Source organism: Gorilla gorilla, chromosome 2 (assembly GCF_029281585.2).
Source record: "Gorilla gorilla gorilla isolate KB3781 chromosome 2, NHGRI_mGorGor1-v2.1_pri, whole genome shotgun sequence".
Lineage (NCBI taxonomy): Eukaryota > Metazoa > Chordata > Mammalia > Primates > Hominidae > Gorilla > Gorilla gorilla.
Window position 1 is genome coordinate 162,696,290 of NC_086017.1, and position 27,227 is coordinate 162,723,516.

At 37.4% G+C, this 27,227-nt stretch overlaps 1 protein-coding gene across 3 annotated transcripts in view; it reads right to left on the reverse strand.

Annotated features, from left to right (window-relative positions):
• Positions 1-5,355, reverse strand: part of IGSF10 (immunoglobulin superfamily member 10) — a 109,103-nt gene extending 103,748 nt beyond the window's left edge. For 2 of the 3 annotated variants that reach the window (XM_063704295.1, XM_063704296.1), the window contains exon 1: positions 5,064-5,222. The gene's annotated coding sequence lies outside the window, so the exon portion shown is untranslated. Of the gene's footprint in view, positions 1-5,063 lie in introns of all 3 variants that reach the window. The other variant, XM_004037854.5, reaches the window with a different exon arrangement.
• Positions 5,356-27,227: the final 21,872 nt, after the last annotated feature.

Genomic DNA, 27,227 nt, shown 5'->3' on the forward strand with positions numbered 1-27,227 from the left:
GAAATGCAAGTCAAAACCACAATGAGATAACATCTCACATCAGTTAGAATGGCAATCATTAAAACGTCAGGAAACAACAGATGCTGGAGAAGAAGTGGAGAAATAGGAACACTTTTACACTGTTGGTGGGAGTGTAAATTAGTTCAACCATTGTGGAAGACAGTGTGGTGATTCCTCAAGGACCTGGAACTAGAAATACCATTTGACCCAGCAATCCCATTACTGGGTATATACCCAAAGGATTATAAATCATTCTTCTATAAAGACACATGCACATGTATGTTTATTGCTGCACTGTTCACAATAGCAAAGACTTGGAACCAACCCAAATGCCCATCAATGATAGACCAGATAAAGAAAATGTGGCACATATACACCATGGAATACTATGCAGCCACAAAAAATGATGAGTTCATGTCCTTTTCAGGGACATGGATGAAGCTGGAAACCATCATTCTCAGCAAACTAACACAAGAACAGAAAACCAAACAAGTTTTCTGTTCTCACTCGTAAGTGGGAGTTGAATAATGAGAACACATGGGCGGGGAGGGGGGTCATCACACACTGGGGCCTGTCATGGGGTGGGGAGCTGGGGGAGGGGTAGCATTAGGAGAGATTCCCAATGTAGATGACGGGTCAACGGGTACAGCAAGCCACCATGGCATTTGTGTACCTATGTAACAAACCTGCACGTTCTGCACATGTACCCCAGAACTTAAAGTATATATGTGTGTGTTCGTGTGTGTGTGTGTGTGTGTGTGTGTGTGTGTATATGGGAAGGCTTGGGCAGGGTTATAGGAATCTAGAGGAAACTACAGAATCACCTTTACTGGATGCATGAAAAATGTAGTTCCATCCAACTGTTCTGTCACAGTAGTTACGAGCATACACGAACTTTGGAGTCAGACTGATAAGGGATCCAATACCAGATTTATCAGTTTCTATGGGTGTGATATTTGGCAATTAAAAAAAAAGCTATTGGCATTTCAGTTTTCTCATCTGTAAAATTAAAGATGATACTATCTCTAAAGGTTTTTGGGAGAACTAAATGAGAAAATGTAACTCAAATGGTAACAACATCTGACACAGTGCAAAAACAGTAACTATTAAATCTAGTTATCATCCCTTATTTTATTCCTAGTAGAGATATTATAATGTGGGCCACCACAGAAACTTATTTTTGAGGATGTTTGGCTGTAATAAAAAACCCCAAATAAAAGAAAAAAAATAACAAAATCACATACTTTGCAGCAACGTGGTTGCATCTGGAGGCCATTATCCTAGGTGAATTAATGCAGAAACAGAAAACCAAATAATATACTTCTCACTTATAAGTGGGAACTAAACACTGGATACTCATGGACATGAAGATGGCAAAAATAGACACTGGGACTATTAGAAGGGGGAAAGGTTGAAAATCTAACTATTCGGTACTATTCTCACTACCTGGGTGAAGGAATCAATCGTACCCTAAACCCCACCACCACTATATATACTCATGTAACAAACCTGCACATGTATGCTCTGAATCTAAAATAAAAGTTAAAATTATTTTATTTAAAATAAGATATAAAAGTTCATATTTAGAATTAGAATTTACAATAAATTACATAAAGTATGGTAGGTATTACAAATAGTGCAAGTCAGAAAATCTTTTAATTCTAATTATTTGCTTACATGCCTCTAAATTAACTTTTTTGGGCTGCATTTTCTTTGGTGGCTTCATTCTGTCACAAGTCTTATATTTTCAATAAAGAGAATAGAAAAATAATCAAGTCTTTCCTCTAGAATGATAGAGCAAAATTCATTTTTGAAATTGATGGCTTCACAGTTTCTTTCAACTTCATTGTTTATTATTTGTAATCCTGTACATGGAGCTCCAGCTGCAGCTTCTTGCTGAGATGGCACTACTTTCAGGGGCAGACTTTCATATGTTTGCAGCCCCTTGACCTCAGTCTTCATATTCTTTGGAAGCTGCAATTTCTAGGTTGGCTAGGTCCTAGCTGCCACTGTGTCCTGTCCCACCATGGCTACTAGTCCTAGGGGGATTAAGGGGATGGGAGGTGGTGGTGAAATGCCATGAAGTCTAGCATTGACTTCTGAGCAGGAAGCAGGGAAGAAATCTCACTTGTGCCTTTCTCCTTGGAGTCAAAGTCTGGATACTTCAAGAGGTCCCCTGGGACAAGGTTGTCACTTGGGCTGCGTGGATGTGAAGGTAGGACTGGCAGCCTCTCAACTCCACCTACGGATCTAAGACCACCACGAGGGCAGAGAGGGTGACCCTCAGTCTGAGGTTGATGATTCTTTCCCATGTAGAGTTTATTTAGCAAATAAAAATGTAGGTTGCATTTGTTATTTGGGACCTACTTAAGTGAAAATGTTATTCATTGTTTATCTGAAATTCAAACTTAATTGAGCATCCTGTATTTTATCTGGCAACCTTATCACTGTGGCCCTACATGACAGCTTTGAAAAGGGTCCATGCAAGGAAGGGATCCTGAAGCTTAAGTTTCATTAGCATTGTAAATCTGTCCTGATTCTACTGTAAAGCTTAACCCCAGTTACTGTTGACCAAGGTTAACAATAAAATGTTCACCAAAAAAATGCCGAATCGAAAGTACCAGATTTGACTAGAGGCTAAAAAAGATTTTGTTTTCTCTTTACTTTTCCCCTTAAAGTTCATTTTGTTCAATTTGGCCCATTAATTTAATATGGGCCAATATTTTGAAGTCTTAATTCTGTAACTATGTGAACTACTTCTAGCATAATTTGATTCTTAAATTTGATATGCAGGTGATAAACCAGTCCTTTTAATATCAGAAAGACACAGGCAAATTACCTTGGCTGATGGGTATTGAAAGAACTATTATTCTAGGTCCTGTTGCTTTTAAAACAGCAGGCCCAATAAGAGTGAGATCCCCAAACTACAGAATTTAAGTTTGTTCTTTATTCTAGCATTTATTCTTTCCAATAACAATATTTGCTTGGGATGATTTGCAAGGATTTAATATGGGGGGACTGTGAGGGAAAAATTTTTGGGTAAGCCATCTCAAAGGCAGTTTTTTTGCCTCCCTAAAGTTGGAAACATTAGTATTTGCTTTGATCATGCATTGTTACTTTGGCCAATCAGTTGTGGCTAGAGCAGGAGTGTAGGATTTACTCAATACGTATAGCACTGAGTCATAGCAACATAGGTAGTAAAGAATCAGCTTGGGTTACTATCTCTCAAAGGTAGACAGATGCTCAAAGATTTGTGACTTTCCCCTGAAGTCTGAAGAGAATAACAAACTATTGATTTTTGTCAAAATTATAGAGAAATATTGATGAGGTTGAGGCCGAGAAGAAAGAACTATAGCCTGTCACTAGGCAAGTCTGCACTCTTTAGATGGAGACAACATCATTCAATCATTCAAAGCCAATTGTTCTACCATCTAGTTCATTTTTCCCCATCATGTACATGATGCTATGATGAAGCACTTGACTAATTAACTGAAATAGGGTTTATACGATGCCTTCTTCATACACCAGTTTAGCCACACTGTCAAAAATCAAGCAGTGAAGTTAGTCTGTAATGGCCTGTTATTCACAAAGCCATTCTAACTTTAGTCATCACTGTTTCCTCTTCTAAGTGTTCATGGACTCTTAAAAAAAAATCTCTTCTAGGATTTTTGTCAAGCTCTCTGATCTGTAATTCAATAAGTCTACCTTCTTTCCCTTCTAAAAATTGGAGCAACATTTTCCATCCTTCAGTCTCCTGGAACCTCTCCTGTTTTCCATGGTTTCCCAGTAATTACCCACAGTGGTTCAGTAATTATAGACATGCGTTCTTTCTGTTCCCCAAGATGTAGTTCAGCTAGGCCAAAAGATTTGAAATCATCAGAGCAGCTAGGATCCCTCTCATGAGCCCTCCTGCTTCCTCAGTTTCAGATTCCTCTGACTATTACTCACTCCTCACTTTTCCTGGGTCTACGACTTGGCAGAGATCGAAATTGTGGGATTCTTAATAGTTGCCAAACTTCACGTTTAGTTATGGGTCTTCAGAAGGACCTACTAATTGTCAGATGCAGAGTCAAAGTCTCATTCTGCGACTTCACTGATAAACATATTTGATATTCTTAGAGGTTTCTTAGAATTGTGATGGGTCACTCCTGGGACCACCATAACACCAGAAACACAAAGCCCATAGAAGTTCATTATTGCCCACTCATTATTGCTTAATATATTTAATTATTAACTAAAAGCTTAAAAAGGCTGTTGCCCTTTTTATAACGAGAAGGACCTGGATTTTTTGTGGGTCTGTGCTTGTTTCATTTGGTTTTTAATTCTCTCTCACTTAAATAAGGACATTATAATAGTTTAAATGGTTAAATACCTCACTTCACAGCCAAGTAATAGTAGAAGAAACGTAAGACCACAGCCTAAGTAGAATGAGAAATGTAAGTCTTCGGATTATTCATTGGAATATAAAAGTGAGAAAAAGGGTATCTAGTTCCAATATTTAAACAAACACAATCACCAAGACTTTGATGCTGTTTTTCCATTAACACTGCTGACATCAGACCCCGAGCAGTTTCCATAAAGAAATTTAATTTAAAACGTCCAGGACACAATATTGCTTTAAGAAAATTACTCTTTCAACCCCCAAGTCTAGCGCAGTGTCTGGCATGTAGTAGTCACAGAACAATGTTGAGCTGAATTTACAAGCCACATAAAGAATGTAAGTTAAATCTTGGACCCTTAAAACCATTATAGTTGTTTCACAGGCAGCAAGGGCTCAGGGAAAAAGAAAAGGTTTTAGAACAAAACATGCATTGTGAGAACTGTTACTCCAGCAAACGAAAACACATCCCAATAACAATAATACTTCAGTTTCTGTGGGCATTTGAAGAGGCACAATAAAGAGCCAACTTTTTTTCTTGCCTGTGTTCTTAAAAACACTGGAAGAGGAACAAAAATTTCTGGCAGATGGCGATCAAAATATCAGCTTCATTGCTGTTGGAAAGGGGCTTAGATTTTGGTAAGGCTAGACCTGCAAATACAGATCCCTAGAATTAGGGACTTACTTTAATCCTTGCTTTTTTCCAGCGGAGTCCACATGTTACACTACAGAAGAGTCACAAGTCACAGCAGTCCAGACAAACGCTCTGCTTCCCACGTGGAGGCTTGCTCTGTAACCCGAGAGAAGACCAGATGCAGACGTGAACTTTCGCATAGCCGCTCTTAAGAGGAAGGGGAAGAGAGGAGCTAGCTATGACTGCCCTCTTCCTTCTTTTAAATTCATCAGATAGGCGAATTCACTCCACCTGAGTGTTTGTGTGTTAAGGGTGGAACAAGAAACTGGTGCTTAGAAAAACCAGAGGAGTGGAGCATTGTTTCTACTTAAGGGTCTTTTAACACATCTTGGCTTAAAATATGTTTACACATTCATCTTCTCAAACTCAGGATGGCAAGCAGAGTACATATTTTCCCTATTTTTACAGTTAAGAAATGGAGATGCAGAAAAAAATGTGTCATAGTCACTTGAAACTCATTGTATCAATATGAATCTGTAATCCGACCACCCCCCACCTCCAACACCCAGCTGGTTGTTCTCTGAATGGATAGTGAAGAGTGATCCTTGATGATTATTCTTAGGCTGTAATCCTTTCACCCAGCATTATTTCAACAGCATCTATCTATCATCTATCTTTATCTATCATCTATCTGTCTATCTATCTATCATCTCTGTGTGTGTCTGTCATTCGTCTGTCTGTTCATCCATCCATTCATCTAAGAAACAAAGGGTGCAGGGAGGGAATTTGTAGTGAGAGGCTTCTGACAGAACTGGCCTTAGTCCGAGCCTAAGTAACCTAAATAAGTTTTTCATCCCCTTAGCTGGGCGTCAGTGGTGTCATTTTGTGGTGGGAAGTGAAAGAAGACTTTCTAAATCAATGAACAAATCAGAAGCCTATCCCTCAATTAATTGTCATAAAGAAATCTCACCCATCACAACCAAATAGCATAATTTAAATTTTTTAATAGAAGTATGAAATAAACACAGAAAAGCATATATATCATAAGTGTACAGCTCAGTTAATTTTCAAAAATTGAACATGTGTAGCCAACGCTAGATCGAAAAACAGAACATTACCAATTCTTCTGATCTATATTATTCTCTTCTGGTCACCCTCACCCAAGGGTAAGTTTATCTGAATTTCTAAGATAATACATTAATTTTGCCTGCATTGTACTTTTTATGAATGGAGTAATACAGTATGTACTCTGGTGTCCAGCTTCTTTTGCTTAACATTATTTTTTTGAGGAGTATCCATATTATTGTGTATATTTGCAGATCATTTATTCTCATTAGTGTGTTGTACTGCAGCGTGTAACTAAACCACAGTGTAGTTATCCATTCTACTTTTGATAGCCTGTGAGAAGTTGACAGTTTAGAGCTATTATAAATAGTAGTGATGTGAACATTCTTGTTCGTATCTCTGGTGCACATATATCTATGTACTTCTGTTGACTCTATGCCTACAGTGGTATTGCTGGGTCAGAGGGTATGTATTTGTTTGGCTTTTGTGGATGTTAGCAGTTTTCCAAAGTGTTTACTAGTTTATACACCCACCAGCAGTGTACAAGAATTCCAGTTGCTTTACATCCTCACAAGCCTAGTCCCCCACGAAAATGCACACGAACCAATCCCTGCAATCTGTGAATATGATACCTTGCATGGCAAAAGGAACTTTCAGAGCCATAGTGGAGATCCACTAGTAATTTTGTTGCTCTCTGAGGATCTCCTCAGTTTTTCACTGTTGAACCCTGAATAACCATCTACATTTTAAGTGTGAAGGTTACAGAAGAAATTATTGGAACAACTGCAGAGGGGAGACATCAGAGGGAGTTCAGTTCCAGATAGTGGAAATCATGCTGAAGTTTGTATAGTGTGTATGGAACAAATGATTCCGTTTAAGGTTAAAAAAACAAACCTTAAAATACCCTCAAAACCTCAGTAGTTTAATTAAGTTCATTACATCTGATGTGATTAGCAGTAAGATTCATAAACTATCAGTTTCTCCTACATCAGTCATGTTTTTGACTGTCCACAGTTATCTAAAACATATTTTACAAACTTCATGGCAGAAAGTCAGATGTGTCTGTTGAAGTAGAATGACTTTAAGACAGTATATCTTTACATTATATGGGAGGCTAACAAAACAGTAAAATCTGTTATGATACAGAGCTGAGTCATGTCAAAAAATCATATTTTAGAATTTGATGTCAGTGAGATTAGCTAGCACACTAAAGTTCTTTGTTTAATTTGCTAGGCCATAAATTCAGTTTTCTTATAGTCATATAGATGAGATTTAAACACATTACTGAGTAAACAAAGTACTTTTAGAGATTTGCTCATGGTTGTATTTTAAAGTTGACATTATTCTTTTAGGAGGCTGATATTTCTAATTTTATATTGTCCTTTTTGATAAATTGGCTTCTCTCTCTCTGCATATGTTTTAGTTTTTTCTTTGTAGTATCTCTATTTTTTATTATTTCATCTTACTAATACCTCCTCATGTCTTTTGAAATTCATCATCTTTTCCTCCTTCTCTCGAGGACATACAGAGAAGTACAATACATAAATACATATACATGCATATGTGTGGATGAGTGGATAGATAGATGTATGTCTGGGGCCCATGCTAGACCAATCAGCTGTGGAGAAAATGGGGGTCAAAGCAAGCTAAGCATGGCCACTTGTAACTCTCCCTTAAGAAAGGCAACTTTCCTTAGAAAGGATTGTGTATGCGGCAGGTAGCATGACCAATGTTCTTAACACATTCTTTGGCTTCATTTTAATCTCTTTTCCTGAGTTGTTCCTTAAATTACTGTTGCTTTCACACCCACCCAACTCCCTTCTCTTCTCATTCACACTTAAAAATTTCCCAGGTGATCTTATTTATTCAGTGGCTTTTGCAGCACTTGCTTTATCTCCAGCCCAAATGACTTTCAGGTACTCCAGGTTCTGGCTATCACACAGGCACTAAACTCAAAACATTTCAAAATAAATCCATTATTTTATATATCCAGGCCGCAAATGCTTTTCTTCCTGTATATCTTATGTCAGAACCATAAAGGCATATAAATACTCATTTTCTTTATATATAATATTGGACATAATATAAGACACATATAGTAATTTTTTACTGTATTTTCTCACTATAACGAAAATCTCCCTTACTTTAACATAAGTAGAATTCATTCATAAGGATATTTTAAAGTAAGACAATACACAGAAGTATATAGGGATAAGCAAGTCTTCCTCTCATTTCTGACCTCCGTATTCTAGTCCTCTTCCTCACAGGCATTGACTCTTCTCAACATCAGCTACAGCCTTGCAGGGATACCCTTTGTATAAATATATATGCATGTGTATTTTTCTTAAAATTTATGTTCTGCTGTGGATACATTTCTTTCCTTGTTTTTCCACTAACAATATAACTTGAATACTTACTATAAAAACAAAATAAATGTTTTTAGTAAGAAATGTTTATAGTAAGAAATGTTTATAGTAAGAATTTACATAAGGGAAACTTCTTATAGTTTCTGATTTGGGTTCTTAAAACTAACCATACTGCAATCCTGTTAGATTACGTCCTTTCAAGGAGGAAATGCTTAAAGTTACTGTGGATGATTGTAATTTGTTTTATATACTTTTGTCTTGTTAAAATCACATGTTTTTATTAAAGGTATTTTTGTACTTTCCTCACCTGCTGTCTAGAGGCCACACAATTTTAGCTTTTTTTCTGACATTGCCACTGTATTTCAAAACAATATGCTCATCTTTAAAAATGTGCTTTATCTTCACCAATTCTAGACATCGTCTATTGATATTTTTGTTCAAAAATGATTCAGCTCGTTTATAAAATCTCTCCTACTAATTCCCCTAGTCAATTTTTCAATATAATTATATCAGAATTTTGGTTTAATTAAGACTAAATTTTACATTATGAATATTTGTAAGAATTCTCTCTGTAGTCAAGGAGACTAAGTCCATGATTATCATTTGGGTTTTCCTGCAGTAAATAAGTATTAGGTTCAGGGGTCTGGGTCCAGCCTATGCTGCCGTCCAAGGGGAGGAGTGGGTCGATGGGCAGAGAGAACACTCGGGGGCCGTAGGCAGGTGAAACGCAGTTTTATTCAGCAGCTTTTTCATCAGCAGCTTACCCACATTAGCTCTCTTACACTGTCCGCCTTTATCTTGGATGTCTGCTCCAGCTCTGTGGCTTCTACTACCCCCACACCTGCAGCTGCACAGCTGGCTCTCCCTTGCCTTCAGGGTCAGCAGCTTAACTCTTTCTCTCTCTGGGCAAGAGCACGAGCAGTGTTGTGCCATGCTGTGCCATGCCAAGCTGTGTCCTGGCTCCCCTCTGTTCACCTGCAAGATGAACAGCTTTGTTTGCTCTCTCTCTTTCTCTGGGTACCAACGCCTGAACAAAAGCCATGACCAGTCGAGCTGAGCCAAGCCCCTGTGCACAGTGTCAGCAGGGCAATTATACCTTTTACAGAAAATAGTGGCTCAGAGCCAAGTATGAACTTACACAAATAGGTTATATAACAAGTGGAGGTGTGCGTCTGCCTGCCAAACTTGCTGAGTCATGCAGGCCTGGATATCTGCCTTGGCTTATTCCTTGATCAAAGCATATCCATATACCTTACAATAAGTATCTGTTTTCTCATTTGCTTAGTTTTCTATGTAGCTATTGATAATTTCCCCCAACTCCCTACCCCTAAGTGCTCAAACAGATCTGTCAAATGTCTTTTCTTTTATTGAGACGGAGTTTCACTCTGTCACCCAGGCTGGAGTGCAGTGGCACAATCTTGGCTCACTGCAACCTCTGCCTCCCAGGTTCAAGCAATTCTCCTGCCTCAGCCTCCCAGGTAGCTGGGACTACAGGCACACGCCACCACGCCTGGCTAATTTTGTATTTTTAGTAGAGAAGGGGTTTCCCCATGTTGGCCAGGCTGGTCTTGAACTCCTGACCTCAAGTGATCCACCTGCCTCAGCCTCCCAAAGTGCTGGGATTACAGGCATGAGCCACCATACCTGGCCTGTCAAATGTCTTTTAATATTTCCAGTGTACTCAAACACATCAGGACTGGGTTTGCCTTGGAGAACATTCTGCAGGGGCCCTCTGACTGACTCTAATTGCTCCTGGTGGCTCTCCAGGCTGCAGCAACACAGCAGTCTTTCTGGGGTTTTCTCTGCTCTCACCTCCATAGGATTTCCTGTTTTCTCTACCTCACATCTTTCTTTTGGTATAGCAACCTCTAAAGCTTTTCAAGAAAGAATGCATGGAATGTTTGAAAATATATATCCAGCTTCCATGTTTGAATGACAGTTTGATGGCTTAAAAATTCTAAATTGGAGAGCATTTTCACTGAGAATTTTAAAGACACTGCTCTATATTTCATTCCCTACCCACCTACCCACGCTGTTTTAGTTTTGCTGCTGAAAGTCTAATGCTATTTGATTTCCAAATCCTCTGTTCAATGACCTGTTTTCTCTTTCTAAAAGTATTTAAGATTTTCTCTTTTTTTTTTTTTTAATGCCCTGGGGTTTGAAATGCATTGTGATGTCCTTTGGTGTGTTTTATTTATTGTATTATGCATGCAATAGGCCCTTCAATCTGAAGATTTTTGTGTTTTGGTTTTGGAAATTGTCTTATTTTCTATGATGATTCTTCTCTCCTTTGTTTTCTCTGTTTTCTACTCTGGAACTGTTATTAGTTTAGCTATTGGGTCTTCTATACTGATTCTCTAACTTTCTTAATTTTTAAATTTTCCATCTGTCTCTTGGTTTCTGAGACATTTTCACAACTTTATCTTTCATATCTGTTGAATTTTCTATTTTAGTTATTCTACATTTAAGTGTTTTAAAATTCTTACTTGGATCCTTCTTAATAGCCTTTGTTATCGTTTCACAACTGTAATATATCCCTTAATCTTTTTGAGCATATTAGTTACATAATTTTGAAAGTTTTTTTATGCTTCTTGCATATTCTCTTTTTTTCTGGGCTTGATTTTCTATTATTTTGGGCCTGTTTTCACATTAGAGACTTTTCTCAAACAGCTGGCAATGCTTGGCTCCCCACTTATAGTTAGAAGGAGGCCCTGAGAAGCAAATGGAATCACTGAGTGCAGTTTGGCAGAATTCACTGTAGGGTAATAAGGCAGCAAGATGCTCTTCTCATGTAGGAGATACTAAGAGATTTTTCTCTTGAGCTGCTCAGTTTCACAGTGAGGAATTCTATAATCCTCTGCCTTGCAGCTTTGGAGGATGAAGCAAGGCCTTTGCTCTGACTGCTAAATAATAGGCTTTCTATCACTTCCCTTGTTTTTGGTCTTATGGTTTAGCCCAATTTCTGTGGTACTTTTGATCATCAAGTCCTGAAGTTCTCTAAGTTTCCATAGGGAAAATTGGCTCAATTCAAGCTGCAATCCCTCTGCAGGTGTCTGCACTTTAGCATTCCTGCACTTTGCTTTGTCAAGAACCGGCCTTCCATCTGTTTGTTATTTATTTATATTTTCCAATTATTTATTGGCATTCCTCATCTGCTGTCATCTCCTCACCTTTCTCAGCTTTGTCCTTGAATTTGTACTTTAAAAATCATTTGTCAATTTGATAACATTTTTGGATGGAAAGAAAATAAACATGTGGTGAATATTTGTTAATTGAAATTGTCATGAATCAGGAAGAAGCAAAAGGGTGCTGAAGGGTAACTGGTTAGGAATCTGTAGTGCAGGGGTTAACAAATTACTGCTCCCTATCCAAATGTTGCTCACAGCAGATGAGCTTAACCTGGTTTTTACATTTTTAAAAAGTTGTAAAACAAAACAAATCAAAACAAAACATTAGATTAGAGATCATATGTGGCCAAAAAAAAAAAAAAGCCTAGCATAATTGTTACCTAGCTCTGTACAGAAAGATATTGCTGAACCCAGCTTTAGTGCAGTGGTTCTCAACCTGGGAGCATCAAAAACAGATCTATGACCAGGTCTCACTCTGGACCATTAAGCAAAAATCTCTGTTGGCAAGGCTCAGGGGGTGATATTAGTATGCAGCGAGACTATTATGAAAACCCTCTCCTACCAAAATACAGCATTATCTACACCACCAAGATACCACCACCATCCCACCAACAAGAGAAACTGATAAATTTCTATGCTTGTTATTTACTATTTATGTTTATTTACTTTTTGAGACAGGGTTTTGCTCTGTTGCCTTGGCTTGAGTGCAGTGGTGTAATTATGGCTCACCATAGCCTTGACCCTCAGGGCTCAAGCGATCCTCCCACCTCAGCCTCCTGGGTAGCTGGGAGTACAGGTGTCCACAACCATGCCTGGCTAATTTTTTTTTTTAATATGTAGTCGAGATAAAGCCTCAGTATGTCGCCCAGCCTGGTCTCAAACTCCTGAGCTCAAATCCCTCCTTGGCTTCCCAAAGTAAGCCATCATGCCTGGCGTATGTTTATTTTTGGCAACATTATATACACATAAATTGCTTGTACAAGCCTGATGATTACAGTCAAAGTCCTCTGTGTCCCTCTTCCCCATTCTATAAGTATAGCCTCTTTACATTTTTTAAATTAATTCTTTTCTCCATATTTCTTTTTTTTGAGACGAAGTTTTTGCTCTTGTTGCCCAGGCTGAAGCGCAATGGTGCAATCTCGGCTCATTGCAACCTCTGCCTCCCGGGTTCAAGCAATTCTCCTGCCTCAGCCTCCTGAGTAGCTGGGATTACAGGCAACTGCCACCACGCCCGGCTAATTTTTATATAATTAGTAGAGATGGGGTTTCACCATGTGGACCAGGCTGGTCTTGAACTTCTGACCTCTGGCGATCCACCCCCACCCCCTCCACTGACCTCCCAAAGTGCTGGGATTACAGGCGTCAGCCACCGTGCCCAGCCTCTTTTCTCCATATTTCTAAATAATATGTTTATATTGCTTCTTCAGGATTTTTCAGTTTTAGACATTTTCTATTAACTTTCTACCATGAAAAATAAGGATTTAGTTCCCTTTCACAACCACACCCTCCCACACACATGCGAGCTTCCAAGATCCACTCCATCCTTTTTAATAGTTTTCATTAGAACAATATTCATTTTGTTAAATATGTTCATCAGTATGTAAATGCTTTTCACAGCTGAGCAATGCCATAGCCAGTGATTATGTTCTTGCACAATTATGTTCTTCCTGAAGTTAGTAATTAATCTTACTTTTGACTCCTCTCCTTAGTTTTCCATATATTATATAAATATATATATATATATATATATATATATATATATACACATACACACACACACACACACACGTTATTCAAAACTAAACTGTTGCCAATTGTCTAGGTCTTCTCTCAGTATAGACATCATGTATTCTATTAATATCATGTTTGTGAAACAGCTTCTCCTAGAGCCTAGACTGGAGGCTTACTGTACCTGGTGCATATTTGTCATGGGACTCTGGTTTTCCTCTTTCAGAGATGTTCTTTGCCTCTGGGTTGTATGGAGTACTCTGGTTTCTAGAGCCCAGATATTCTTCTTTCTTGGTTTAAGACTTCATCTTGGAGCAAATCCATCAGTAACTTTATGAGAAAGAGTGCATGGGAGACAAATGCTCCTGATATTGCATATCTGAAAATGTAAAGAATCCGCCGGCATGTTATTTACAGTTAGCTTGCAAATGGAATTCTAGGTTTAAATGTATTTTCCTTCACATTTTAATGGCATCAATCCCTCACTATACAACTTCCAGTTTTACTGTTTGAGCAACCTGAAGTCATTCTAGTTTTATATGTTTGTGGTGTGGAAGATTGTATTTCCAAAAATGGTTGCAAAATATCTTTGTCTCACATGCTACAATGTGACCTTTCTACTCTCCCATTGAGATGTGTGTACCTTCCCTTTGAATCTGCATGGCCAGTAATTTGCTTATATCCAACACATTATAGTGGAAGTGATGTTGGGGTAATTTTGAGGCTAGTTTAGAAGAAGCAGTATGCTTTTTGCCTTGTTCATGGGGACACTTGTTTGCGGAACCCTAAGTGGCAATATAAGAAGTCTGACTACCCTAAACATTATGCTCTAAGGAAACCCATGGCAAATAGAGAGGCCTCATGGGGTTCCTCTGTCAACAGCCCCAGCTAAGGTTCAAGCTGACAGCCAGCATCAAATGCTAAATATATGAGTGAATGAGACTTCAGATGATTTAAGCCATCTGTCCGTCATCTCTAGTTGTCTTCCCAGCTGAAGTCACAGACATTGTGGAGAAGAGATAAGCCATTCCTACTGCGCTCTGCCTAAATTACTGACCCACAAAACCCAAGAGCATAATAAAATTGTTGTTTTAACCCACTAAGTGTTGGGAGAATTTGCTGCATGACACTAATGACTGGAACAGTATGTGACTTTTAGAAACATTTTTGAAAGCTCTTAGGATTTAATTTTTGTTTTTCAGTGTCCTGAAAGTTTATGATGGTTATTTCACTCATTGTAAGTCAACCCTTTCAATGTGAAAATATTCATATCTTTCAGTTCTTAGAAATTGTATCAAGTTGTTTTGGCAGTGATAGTTTTTCCTTTTTTTAATTTAATTTTTATTTTTAGAGTTTCTCTTATTTAGAGGCCAGACCTCTTGGACTAATAATCTTCTAATTTTCTCATTTCTTCTTTCTCATTTCTCATTTCTTCTTCTTTTTTTCTTTTATTTTCCAGCTCTTACTTTTTAATTTCTGAAAAAATTTCCAAACATTATTTTTCTAATTCTTGTCATAGTTTTAATTTTCAACACTTTTATTAAGGGCATTTTGTTCTTTTTCTCTTTTCTAAAATGTATGCAATTTTTCTTCTTGTCTATACTAGGACATTAGTGATCATTTTTGTTCACTTTTCTTTCTTTTTTAAAGTTTTCTTCTACTTGAATAGCCTCTGTTGCATAAAAGCTGCTTTTATCTATTTGTTTGTTTTTGTCTCTTTCTTTGATGCTTTGTGACCCTTGGTTGTTTTCTCATAGTTAAGAATAGGACACTAAAAATGGAGAGGAGTAGTTGGTTGGTGGCTTTACCGCTTGATATTCTGTCTGGGCCATTTCATTGGGGGAAGTCCTGGTGTCAATATTTTTATCTTTTTTTGGAGGGAAGTGGCAGGAACTGATGTGATTCCTTACCTTGATCTGTGCCTGCTGTCTACCAGCCCAGAGATCCTCTATTTTACACTCCAGAGAATAAACCTGTAGCTTCCAGCAGGAGAGGACAGTTGTTTAGCTGCATGGACCTGGCATATAACATGAAGATACTTTCAACCAATCTTCCAGTTTTTGTCCTATCTTCTTCTTTATATCCAGAGCTGTCTGATATCCTCAATTCCTATGCATTTAAGGGTTTGCACTGTGAATTCAAATATTTACTTATTTCTTCTGCCCAGTCTTTAGATTTAACTTTCAGAATTTAGCTTTGCTTCTGCTAAGTCAGTATCACTCATTCATATTACAGCTTCCAAAATTTTGCAACTGTCATTTTCTTTCCTTTTCCCTTTGTCTTTGGTTGATATGCTTTTTTAGATGGCTCTTTGCTATGATTTTAATGGAAACCAGAGAGGCAGAGAGAGTAAATATATGTACTCAATCTACCTTCTTTACTGTTAAATTAAAATACGTACATCAAAGGAATCTCTACATTAAAATTTAGAATTTGTTAACTAATCTAGATATGTCTCATTGAATTCCTTTTCTTATAAGATTATTGTAATTTTTAACGTTATAATTTCTTCATTCATTTCTGAGTGGCATATTGAAATTAATAACAGCCTCTGAAGAAAGAGACTATTTCCAATAAATATACATGTTGATTGTAAGAGAGACCTTGGTTTAAGAAAAATTAAAGTGTAAAATCCTGGAAATATTTGGGCTGAGAAACTATAGTAATTAAATATAAAAAATAAAATTGAGAACTTTTAGCAACAAAGCAAACGGAGAAAATGACTTGTAGTAGTTCATTAATAATTTGTCTTATATTTTGACTCTGCTAATAGTAAGAGAAAAATGAATCATCATGGAATTGTACACAATTTCACAATTTTACCTGAGGCAAAAGAAAATCTTATTCCATTTTGGCATATCTCCGGAGTAGTGAGTTTGACATTTTCATCCTGATTTCCCTCTGGTCAAACATTTGAATTTTTTTACTTGTTATCAAGGAAAATGTTGTGAAATCTTCTAGATTGTCTTTTATAATGTTTAATTGAGAATTTATTTTTAAGTGTTCTTGTGTCCAGGCCAATAGAAAAGAACAAATTCCAAGAGCTTTCTCGGACAAGAGAAAGGGCATTTGAGGTTTCTGCACATATCCTCTGGATACAGTGAGGGAAAGAATCCAACTTGGCAAAATTAATTTATGAAGAATTTAATTTCACAAATGGCTATTTAAAATGTTTCTTTTCAGGGGTGTTTTGGGATAGGGATGGCACATATGGCTGCCAACTAGATCTTTTTTTAGGTGTATTTAGAGACCTGATTTTTAAAAAAGAAGTTGGTCATTACAATTTTTTTCTCGTTTTTTATATTTCTACTGTCTGACCATGCCTTGAGCCATGAACTCAGCTGATCTGACCATCTCTGGCTTCACGTGGCCAGCACCAAATTAGATTGTGTCATGTACCCTGGAGTTGATCCTATCATTTCTTGCTGTCTGTTGGCCCTTCATATCCTGGTCTGTTCCTGTTCTTGATTCCTGACATCTGGCTTAGGCTCCTGCCTGCGATTGTATGCTTGCCCGTTAAATCTGAGGCTGATGTTGCTCCCTTGGTGCTGTCATTTGGCTCTGCTCCTTGTCCCCCATTGGCTCTCACTCCTTGTAATGGACTTGCCTGGGCCAGTCTTGCTAACAACCCAGCATGGTTCAGTGTGGCCCCTGAAAACCCATCTCAAGATTAACTTGCGTGTGTGTCTACAAGGTTTGACCTTGTCCCGCCAAGCAAACTCAGACCATACTGGCAACCAGAGGTGAAGAGTGGTTTCTTGGCTTGCAGAGAAATTTGCTGTGTACTGAATAAAAACCTCTTTGTTCCCTTAAACACAGATGTTAACTCCCTTTGATGCATACTTACAAGCTTTCAATGAGTTCAGTGGTTTCCTATTTATTATTATTTTTTAAATAACTTATAGTCATACCTCAATATGTGGGGGATTGGTTCCAAGACCCCACTCCACAGTATACCAAAATCCACACATCCTCAGGTATCACAGTCAGCCCTGCAGAATCTATGTACACAAAAAGTTGGCCTTCTATTTCTCATGTGTTTTGCATCACCTCAATAACGTATTTTTGATCTGAGTTCAATTGAACACAATCCAAAAACAAAAAAGAAAGAAAAAATCCATCTATAAGTAGATCCATACAGTTCAAACTCATGTTGTTCAAGGGTCAACTGCACTTTAATTTGAGGAAATGTTAATCAGATGTCAAATACAAGAAATAATTTTCAAGATATAAAATTGTTAAGATATAAAATGCCTTGGAACATGGGCATTACACACACACACACACAAACACACACACATCTGAAGGCATATTTGTTGAGGTTTCAATTTTTCATTAAAAAATATTTTAATTAATTTAAGGCATTCTATCCTTGCAATTTAAATATTAATTGAGGATCCTTCTTTTAATTTCAAGAATTTTAAGTTACAAAATCTAGAGCCTATATTCAAACATTATATGGAGAAAACTAGGAATTCTAGTCTTAGCTGTGATTCAAACAAGTTGTGATCATTTTGAACAGGACAATAATGCCATTGTAACCAAATCCAGTGCTCATACTCACTCACTGCATGATGTGGTTTGGCTCTACGTCCCCATCCAAATCTCATGTTGAATTGTAATCCCCAGTGTTTGGGGAGGGATCTGGTGGGAGGTGATTGGGTCACGGGGACAGATTTCCTTCCCCCTTGCTGTTCTTGTGATAGTCAGTTCTCATGAGACCTTGTTGTTAAAAAGTGTGTAGCATTTCCCCCTTTGCTCTCACTCTGTCTCCTGCCAGCCATGTGAAGATGTGCTTACTTCCCCTATGCCTTCCACTGTGATTGTAACTTTCCTGAGGCCTCCCCAGCCATGCAGAAACTGTGAGTCAATTAAACCTCTTTTCTTCATAAATTATCCTGTCTCAGGTACTTCTTTATAGCAATGTGAGAATGAACTAATACACCGCATGACAGCCAATACGTACAGAGACAAGGTGTTGGGGCAAGGAAGGCAGCTTTATTTAGAGAGCCAGCAAACCGAGAAGACGACAAACTAGTGTCCTTTAGCAACATCTTAAGTAAATATGAATTTCAGGAATTTTATTTTCCTTTTATGTTAGGGGAAGAGGGAGGGCATTAAGATCAATAGACCTATGACCACGGACATCTGGGTGGCAGTGAGGGTCCGAGGAGGTTCTCAATCTTCTTTCTTCTCAATCAGTTGGCTTTGGATGATGTAAGTCAGGTCACAATGTTCCTATAAATCTTTAGCATAACATTGTTAGTCACATGCATCCTTTCTTATCTCCTCAGGGGGTTAGTGCTGTGAAAGAGACTATTATTATTCTTGCTTTAAACTATAAATGAAATACCTCTCATAGTTAGCTTTGCCTACATGCAGAGATAAGCAAAAGCAGTTAACCTAAAAGAAATGACTGCAGTGATGGGGTTAGGAGCAAAATGAAATTAGTCATGATAGGCCTTCTTTTTACTGTTAAACCATCTGGCATAATATCTAAGAGAAAGTGGTTATATTACATAATTTTTAAGGACCCCATTAGTTTTACGGCTCATCCATGTCTATGAATCCAAGTGATGACTCCAATACCTTTATCTCTAGCTCCTGCCCAACCCTAACAAAATTAAAAAATACATGCAAAGCTATATTTTCATATAACTGAAAACATAATAAATGTAGCTTTATAATATAAATATAAATATACCTTTCTAATACAAAGTAGAAAGTCATGTATACATCTATGATTATAGAGATGCCTGTAACAATTATGGTTATACATCTGAGTGTTCTGCTGAAGGGTCAGCAATTTTGGATAGATGGTAATATAAAGACAAATTATCTTAAATATTTTGTGAAATTTACTTTCCTTTATTTCAGCAAAATCACATATCATTGTTGTACTCAAAATTTTCACATAATCTGCATTCTAATGAAGCTGATGAGAAGAGAATCTTGAGTTTTCATTAAATAACATTTTTATTTATTTTAAGTTGGAAAACTATTCTTTTGAGTCAGTAGCTATTAAAATTGTCAATAAAAGTTCTTAAAGCAATACTTAGATTCAGAAATGAACAAAAAATGTTTCATACCATGTTAAAACATTAGAATGTGATCAGTTATGACAAATCACTATCACAGATTCTTAAAACTAGTTTAAATTTTCTTATAATGTATATCATGACTTCCACTTTCTGAGTTCTCTCTCTCTCTGTGTCTCTGTCTCTCTCTCTCTATATATATAAAATATATATTTACAATATATATGGTATTTCTTTTTTCATCTTCTGAGTTTTTCAATACTAGCATATTATAAAGCTAACCAAAAACAATGATACATTCCTCAAGTTTTTCAAAAGTCTCCTCAGTCAAACCCTATGTTGAAAAACACTGGGCAGAAAATATTTTCATTAGAATTTGCTTTTGAGGCCAGGCATGGTGGCTCATGCCTGTAATCCCAGCACTTTGAGTGACCAAGTTGGGAGGAGCACTTGAAGACAGAAGTTGGAGATCAGCTTGGGTAACAAGCTAGACCTTGTCTCTAAAACAACAGCAACAATAACAACGAAAAAAAACCAAAAGAAAAATAGTAGCCAGACACAGTGACGTACTCCTGTAGTTCCAGCTACTCCAGAGGCTGAGGCAGGAGGATTGCTTAAGCTCACAAGTTTGAAGCTGCAGCGAGCCGTGACTGCACCACTCTAGCCTTGGTGACAGAGTGAGATCACACACACACACACACACACACACACACGCAAAGTTGTTTTTGAGATTCTTAGACATGAACTTCTTCTTCCTAGTCAAAATTACAAAAGTTTTTGCTTTTCCCTTAAATTCCAAAGATTTTATTGGAATAGCACTTTGCTGCATTGTTTGAATGTATTTTAACTCTAAAAATAAAAATAAAAAAATTATATACTTTACAAAAGTCAATAGCCCATCTTAGATCAGCCTGTTTTTTTTTCTTTTTGTAAATTTTGCTAACATCTTTAGTACCAAACAACTTCATAATAACTAAGGCTAGCAAAATATTTCAATTTTTGCCAGAGCGATTTTCTCCATGTTTGGGTACCTTCTGTGATTTTGCCTAACTCTCATAGTTCATTACCTATTTTATCTATTATAAATCAATTTGCATTTTGTTCATATAAAATCTTGTCTAGTTTCATTTCTATATTGCATCTGAAGTGGTTATAAAGTCACATTAAACATGTATTTTTATCAGGATGTTCCATATTTTGTCAGATCCAGAAAATATTTCATACAATCTTTGAATTGTACCAAAAACTATCATCACTATTGACACGGTTGAGACCTTATTTCCTCAGAACAAATTTAAACCATGTACTATACAAAGCCTAAAGAATGCCTCTGGAGTTTCAGTGAAATATTTAGCTCTAACAATTTTTTTATTTAATAAATGTTAGTGCCATTTTCATAGCTTGCAAGGGTTCGAGGCTATCCAGAGATCTGTGGGAAATACTAAATGGTTTCCATTTTAACCACTAAGTTTTGGGGTGATTTGTTATGCAGCAGTACATTGTGGTAATAAATAATTGATATGGAATTTGGTATCCTGAAGCAGAATTCTGGCATAACAAACCCTTGAAGTACGTGGCACCAGCTTCTGATTCAGGTGACAAGCATAGGCTTTAAAGTGGCAAGGAAACTTAGCAAAGGCTGGAAGAGAACTAAGGAAACTGCCATAGCAAACTGGAAAAATTGTGTCCCATTAATAGTGACAAAACGTGTAAAACTGTCACCTGCGGTAATTGGAAAAACGAAAAATGTATTTAAATAAACTTTTTGGATTTGAGCAAGAAGATTTCCACACAAAATATTAAAATGGTCAACTATCTTTTACTAGCTGCAGATGATAAAATGCCACATAAAACAGATGAGACAGACAAAACACTGGCCACTTTGCAAGCAGAATTTAGAGGGAATAGAGAGGAACTAGGACTTACACGGTTGGAAAAATAAAGCTATTTATCATCTTCATCTAGTTGAGTCAGTTAAAAAATTTATCAAAGTAATATTGGGATTAAGCAAATGATCAAATCAAGCGTGTGGATGAAAGAACTCTTGTTAAGACCACTGAAGGAATTAAAGTCGTCCATGGTATACCTCTGAGCCTACAAAAGTCTGCTAGGAATCATAAGGGTCTGGTCTCCCAACAGCCTGACCTAACCAAAGTAGCGCTGATTGAGTCTAGAGAACAGGGCCTGTTTCAAAAGAATTATGGGTGTTGTGAGATAAAGGAACAAATGTAAGAAGCCATGTTTACTCATTTCTGCTTGCCAGCATGATTTCACAAAGCCCCTGCCTCTGTAACAATGTGCAGCTCTCTGCAGAAATGCTTTGAACACAAAACAGGATAGAGCACGCAGCCCCCCATGTCTCTGGCCTGTGTCACTATATTCCTTAAAAGATAAATGACTCTAGTGCTTGCCTTTCCCTGCAAATAAAAAACATCTCAAGGGGTTAGTAATTACGCCTCTGTAATCTATAACCAGATATGCTCTTACACTCAAACCTTGATATGATTCTGCCTCAGTGTAACTTCTGAGCAAGTTTAATGTGATTTCACACATACTGAACCCTCACTACTTGTATATGAGCAGTGGGATGAAATAGTGGGCTGCAGCAGTCTGACGGAACTGCTCTAGGGCTACAGAGGCCCCGCTGGTTAGTCCTCAGTAAGAATTCTGAGTAAAACTAACTTTCATTCTTTAAAAGCTTGATCTTTATTTTTCTGTAGCCAGTGGTGTGAATTTTGCCAAATGACATCTATGCTAATCAGATTCACAGGAAAATTACAAAAAATATTTAGAGACTTCCATGGGTAAAAGTACCACTAACATGGACTAAAACGATGTGAGACTATCCAAAATGTATGAAAGTCTTTGGAATCATAACTTTCTTTGTGGAAAACTAAGCTGAAAAATGCACTCAATGAGCACACTTTCCCTTGCTCTCTCATGGGAGTTTTGATGAAACAGACCAGTTATGCTAAGGAAAAGGGTATGTTATGGAACAGGTTTTCTGCTTGCATATTGAAGTCATGCAAAAAATGAAGAGAAAAACTGAACAAGATGTAAGAAGCTTTAGTAAACAGTAGCCAAATTTGTTAAAGAAATACAATAGAAGGGAAAAGAAGAGAGTAAGGAAGAGAGAGAGAGAGAGAGAAAGGAGCAGACAGAGTCATGGAATGTGTTTCAAAGAAAAAAGATTTCAGTACATAGCACTGGAGAGTAAGAAGAATGCTGACACAATCTCCTCTCCAGCCTTTGAGAGGATGGAAGGGGAAATGGTAGGTAAGTTTCAGATTAAAGATGTAGAGAAGCTTGATTGTTAAGTAGTTGTGCATAGGGAGGATAAGTTCCTATTTTCATAGAAGTCATGTTTTATTGCTTAATGCCTTGGGATCCTGTCTGGCTGACCATTTGTTCTGTCTATAACATGCCAGTTTGGATAACCATTTCTCTGGTCATCTTACGCAAATGATCGTTGTAAAGTGTTTTAGAAGGAGAGGAAGAGTGGGAATTTCGGTTTGTGAGGAAAACGTTTATTTGTTCAATGTATGAATGAAGGAGAATAACAAAAGGTGCGGTAAGGGGAGAAGGAGGATGAAGAGAGTTTTAGGTTTGTTGGAAAGTTCAAACATTTCCTCTGAAGGTTCAATCATTGAGTCTGCTGAAATAAACTGACAATAGACAGGTTAACAGGAAAAAAGCTATACATATTTATTATGTGCACTTGCGCATGGGAGTCACACAAAATATGTGACTCAAACAAAGGCCAGACGGTTGAAGCTCAAACACCCTTCCTCTTCATAGGAGAGCTGTAGGCAATGTTAGGGGAAGAGTAAATAAATTTAAGAGAGGTGAATGGGCCTGAAGAACAGACAGTTGTCCAGGACAAAGTTCTCCTGGCCTCTGGTGTGGTGCCAACTCCAGTCTTCCTTCCTGTGATATGCATCAATTTCCTTTAGTTGATGAGAATATGTGGGGAAGGAATTTACAAAAGTTGACTATCTTCTGAAAGATCTGGCCTTTAGTTAGACGGAGGAGCCTCAGAAAAAGCCCTTCCCTTCCCTGCATTTGCTACTTCCCAGATGCTCTCAGTTTGCATACAAAGGGGCATATTATAGAATGATGTTTTCTGAGCCCCCAACAAGTTCTGTGAGTGACCCAAGATCCTTAGCATGTAAGATAAAGTAGCATTATCTGGCTTTAAGGATTCCATTAGTATCTTTGTGGATAGACTTCCGATCTCTCTGGAAAGAAGAGATTCTGCTTCTAATACAAGAAGAGTGAGTGGACTGCTTAGGTTCCCTGTGTGCAAGTAGTGGCACTCTCCTAGTCTGGGATCGTTATTTGCTACAAATGATCTCTTTGTTTATTACTAAGCTTAACATTTCCCCTAAGTTTAATGTTAACTCATCTTCAGTATATTGTCTACACTTTAGAGACATCTTCACAAGTTGGGGTATAGTTTTTCTTTCTTATTAAAAAAAACTCCATGAGCTGTATTTCATGCCTTGCTGCTTAATCAATTTTAACAGATGCAAAGCAAATATCAAGTATATATTATATTATATATATATATATATATATTTGGTACAGTATGTTTGTCAGAATGAGTCTGTTAGGAAGAGCTTTGGAGAATTCTAGTGGATAGATTCTATTTTTCATGTGTAATCTTTATGTACAGTCACAGGTTTCCACCTCCTGAATTTTAGGAGTGTAACACTGAAGCCAAAGTTGGCAAAGTTTCATTTAAAAGACATGAGATATGAGAAAGGCCTTAAGTGTCCAGTTACAGTAACCCAACAAAAAGAAATCATTTCCATTTCACTGAGCAGAATAAGTCAGGTAGATTTAGAAGATTCAATTTCCAAGTTCTTCGGGTTAATTCTAGTCACACTCTCGCTTCAGGTTGGCTTTACTATCACAGAAATTACCCAGGCTTGATGGGAATAAATGGAATGAAAGACCACAAATGTAGGTCATGCCCATTCAAGACACTGCCAAGCACATACTCTTGCTATACTATTGGGATTTAATAATTGCTGTCACATGACTTCAGAAGTATGCCCCATGAATACATTTTTTTTTTTTTTGAGACCGAGTCTTGCTCTGTTGCCAGGCTGGAGTGCAGTGGCGTGATCTCAGCTCACTGCAACCTCAGCCTCCCAGATTCAAGTGATTCTCCTGCCTCAGCCTCCCGAGTAGCTGGGACTATAGTGAATACATATTTTTCCTACTACTTGATGCAGAAGTTGGCCTAAGGAGGTCACACACTGAAATCCCAGAGCTTGCCAATGAAAATGTTTGGCATAGTATGGCAGAACTCAGATTTGTCATCTCTGGAGGGGTCACCTTTTGACTCATGGTACATGTGATTTCATTCTTGAGCCAGAATGAGTCTGTTAGGAGGAGTTTTGGAGAATTCTAGTGGATAGATTCCATTTTTCATGCACAGTCTTCATACACAGTCACATGTTTCCACCTAGTAAATTTTAGAAATGTAATGCTGAAGCCAAAGTTGGCCAAGCTTCATTTAAAAGACATGAGACATGAGAAAGGCCTTAAGGGTTCAGTTACAGTAACCCAACGAAAAGAAATCATTTGCATTTACACTGAGGAAAATAAATCAAGTAGATTTAGATGATTTAACTTCCAAGTTCTTTGGGCTAATTATAGTCACAAGACAGAAGGAACATTCTAGCCAGGCTAGAAGAATAATTCAAGGGAGTAAGAAACAAACAAACAATGAAACCTCTCAACAGCTATTGATCATAGTATTTTGCCAATATATGTGAAAGCACAGGCACGTATCTGAAGGCAGAGTGTTTTCTAATAATTGGTGACTGGAAATTCCCTAGCAGTACCACACCTCAAGGTCTGGCTTCACATGCACAGTGAGAATTCACCAAACAAAACATTTGATTACTGAGAGAGTTTAGAATAAAGATGCTCTAAGAATCTGGAGTACACACGTACTTGCAAAAATGTAATAAACACTATACAAAAATTGATATACTAGGAAACAACTATTGGGAGAGTAACTGACATGAATGGTTTAAAAATTTGGAGGTTCTAGAAGAAAATTATTTTGGTTGTATTGATAATTTTGTATATCTAGGAAAATTTCCTAATTTATTGCTGAAAGGTATTAACACTACTTTGTAGGATCAAGGTAATTACTAATCAGAGTCAAATAAAAGAATTTTCTGATGTATAATGTGGTTGTTGAAAAGGTAGGGTTGGGAGCGTTGGAGAGGAGTAGAGGATAGGGGAGGGTATGGGAGAGTAAGAGAGTGGTCCTCGCCTATCCTGAATTATTTTGAATAGGTTTCAGACTACTTCGAATAGGTTCGATGAATTGTTATTAGCAAGAGGACACCTGCTGGAGAAAAAGACTTTACATGGGTTCTTAGGGGGTGGAGCAGTTCCAACGTGATGAAGATAGCCTGGTATCTGTCTGAAATATGGGATTCCCCAGTTGGTCCTTGGGTCATCTGAGTCACGGAAAAGAGGACTCCAGGCAAATGTCAGATCCGTGTTTATGAGGAGATGGTGTAGTGCTTAGAAGACCAAATCCAATCCAGAGCTAGATGCAAGTTTTGCAGGGAAAACCCCAACATATGACTGTAGAAGACCAGGATAGGCCACTCCAAAATATGCCTTTTTGGTATATTGATTATTTTGAGCTTGTTACTTTGAGAAACTGTGGACACAAGAGTGGCTCTTAATAGTTGCCCTTTTGTAAAGAAAATTTTTATCTATAAAGGAAATTTTCATTAATATAGGTATTTGTACCAGGAAGAAAGCTGTTCCTATGACAACTTTTATCACCTCGGGGCTCTTATTTGCATAACAAGACAACTTTTATTCACCATACATTTCCTCCTCTCACCCTCCCATAATTTGTGGCTACCATCACCCCAGCAGCCCCAAACTCCTATTCCGTCTAACTCAGGGAGCTTTAATCATCTGTTCCTTCTTACAGTCTCATATTTTTGTGGGTATCCCTGGCGTATGTGCATAATTAAAATTATTTTTCTCCCAATGATTTGATTTATGTTAATTTAATTCATAGCCCAGCCAAAGAACCTAAGAAGGTAGCGATAAGTCATTTTTCCCACCCCTATACACGTCTTAGGCAAGATGAATTAGAGCCAATGAAGTGTAAGTTATGATGTTAATTTAATCCCATTTATAAACACAAACTAATAAGGTCTGGGACTACTCATGTTACAGATCTATAACAAATTATGCATTGCCATAGCCCCCCCTCCGTCCCACAATCTCTTAAGCAAAGGGATTAAACTAGGGTGTATATTTCTTCAAATCCACACCAGTTCTTGGAATTTTAGACTCTGTGGTATGTTGTTTGTTTAAGCTACAAGATGTGTGAGCAAATTAATCAAAGAAAAAAATGACCCACATGAGTGCTTTCTTAACAACGTTGACTTCTTGACCAAACATAATTTTAAATCGGATAGCCTCTGAGTCTTCGTTTACTTGTTGGAAAGTTAAGAGTAACAAAGCTATTTATTGTATTTTTTCCAAGGAAGAAAATGATGAAATTCTTCTTTTCTTTCTAAATTGAGCCAACATATTTCAGAGAGTATACATTCTTTCATAAAGTCTGGTTAGCATTTTTGGAAGAATCTGTTTGTTATTTGTTTTCTGTCAAACATATTAGTGCAATTTTGCTGAAAAACAGCCCACTAATGACAGCCTCGAATCAGAACAACAAGCAGCTTCCCAAGAAGAGTCTTGAAACCATCTTATTACCCCTAAAAGTTTTTGATAATTTTTTCTTTAAAACAAAAAACTAAATGTTGTTTCTTGCTAAAGTAAAGAGAGAAAAATCTAATTGTCTGAGGCACATGGGTTAAATAGTTCTCTAAATGAGAA